The sequence below is a fragment of the Tupaia chinensis genome, unplaced genomic scaffold, assembly GCF_000334495.1.
Source record: "Tupaia chinensis unplaced genomic scaffold, TupChi_1.0 Scaffold147433_1, whole genome shotgun sequence".
NCBI lineage: Eukaryota > Metazoa > Chordata > Mammalia > Scandentia > Tupaiidae > Tupaia > Tupaia belangeri.
Genome location: NW_006207284.1, coordinates 806,670 through 808,694, shown reverse-complemented (window position 1 = coordinate 808,694; position 2,025 = coordinate 806,670). Strand labels below are relative to the sequence as shown.

Below are 2,025 nucleotides of genomic sequence, written 5' to 3'. Positions count from 1 at the left end.
ACTCAGTTGCTTATTTCTGTGTAGAGCTTTCTTTTTACACTATATGGCAATGTACACTACCAAAACACACACTGCACAAACTAAGGTCCTTTTTAATAGTTATGCACAAGGCATGCAGAATTGGATTGATATATTGGATCCCAGGGTGGGCAGAAGAGTTGGACTAGGCGTCTTCAGTGAAGGAATCAAAGTTATATAGCACAGAGTAAACACATCTGGTTTGAAGGCAAATGAAGTGTGTGCAACACTGGCAGTGGCGCCTTAGAGATGGAGGAAACATTTTCTACTACCCAGTTTAGGAGCACACAGGTAAGTACTGTCAGCATCAGGACACAAGTGTGTAGGGTTTTACCAACCACCTCTAACTGCAGGAAATTGATGTTTTTCCCAGGCCATCTTGATAGTACTGCTTTAATTACAGATCAGATAAAATGGACAATATACCCAACTTTCAACTAAAAATCCTCATGTATCCTAGACAGTGAAATGTTATGACATCAAAAGAGTTAAGAATGGGAACCAGCAGTTAGTGTAATGGCTATGTCGCTGGACTCCAACGTAGTTGACCGCGGTTCGCGTCCCGGACCCGGTGGCTTAAAACTCATGCCAGGTGTGTGTGCGTGCATGCCCAAGATCCCGAGAAGAGAATGGAGGAAAAGGGATTGTGGCATGACCATCCCCCCTGGGGGGTGATTTCTCGCTTTCTGTCTCTATGTCTCTCTCTGTCTGTCTGGCGAGGGCACGCGCCCTATAGTGAAAATCTCTCAAAAAAAAAAAAAAAAAGAGTTAAGAACGGCCACTTTTTTTGGATCTCCCAAAGTGTATCTTCATTCTTCCTCACATGGGCCTCTTTGTCAGGAGTCAGAATCACTTTCACCACATCCAAGATTGCATTCTGTCCCAAGAGGCAAGGAACACTAAGGAAGACATCCTTTGTTCCACAGAGACCCTTAACTGTGGTAAAAATTTGGTATATCCACTGAAGATTCTTCATTATACTTTCTGCCAAGTCTACTGCAGATAGGCCAATACCCCAAGATGTGTAGCCTTTCAGTTTGATCACCTCATAAGCACTATCTACCACCTATTTATGAACCTGTTTCCCTTGTTCTTTGTCTGCATCAGTGCTGAGATCTGGGTGCAGATTCTTCAGGGAGACCCCAGCAAGATTCACTCTCCTCCACACAGGCACATTATAGTCTCCATGCTCCCCCAGGACCCACTCAGGGTGGGAGTTCACCCACAACAGCTTAATGAGTGAACTCCCAGCCTTTCCCCCATCAGGTAATGGAACTGAGCTGAATCCAGATTATGACCACTTCCAATAACACGGTTTTGGGGAAAGCCACTTCTCTTCCAAGCCACATAGGTCAAGATATCCAGTGGACTGGAAACAACAAGCAATTTGCAGTTTGGGCTGTATTTTACGTTAGGAATGATAAATTTGAAGATGTTGATGCTGTGCTGGACCAGGTTAAGATGGCTTTCTCCCTTGTACTGACGAGCCCCAGCTGTGATAATCACCAGCTTGAAGTTTGCAGTCACATTACAGTGATGATTTTTGGTGTTCTAAGGAAAAGGCCGCCATGTTGGAGATCCATCATCTCTTCCTTCGATTTTTCTTCCATAACATCAACAAGAACAAGTTCACTGCCAAGTACTTCATCAAGATACTGATGGCACAGGCCATGTCAACAGCACCAGCCTCAACAACCATAATTTATTTGGGGAGACCTTAAGATTCATAATCAGCTGATCTTTGAGAGATGCCATGGTGGACTTGGAACCAAAAGTAATTGGGAGTGTAGGTTGAACAGGCATCAGGGCTGCATGGTAATGAGATTTGGGCTTGGCAACAGAGGCTCCCGCATAGCCCAAATTTATTAAACTCTTAATTCAGTGTTCCATGCACTGTATTATGCTCCTAGAAACCAGCATATGGACAGTAGGGACTCATATGTAAAGAGCTCAGTAAACATTTGTTGAATGATTAGGCAAAGTCAGGCAGACAGGGAGAAAGGAAGA

The 2,025-nt window shown here is 44.1% G+C and overlaps 1 pseudogene; it reads right to left on the bottom strand.

Moving 5' to 3' along the window:
• Positions 1 to 411: 411 nt before the first annotated feature.
• On the bottom strand, positions 412 to 1,773 carry LOC102474971 (L-lactate dehydrogenase A chain-like; annotated as a pseudogene).
• Positions 1,774 to 2,025: the final 252 nt, after the last annotated feature.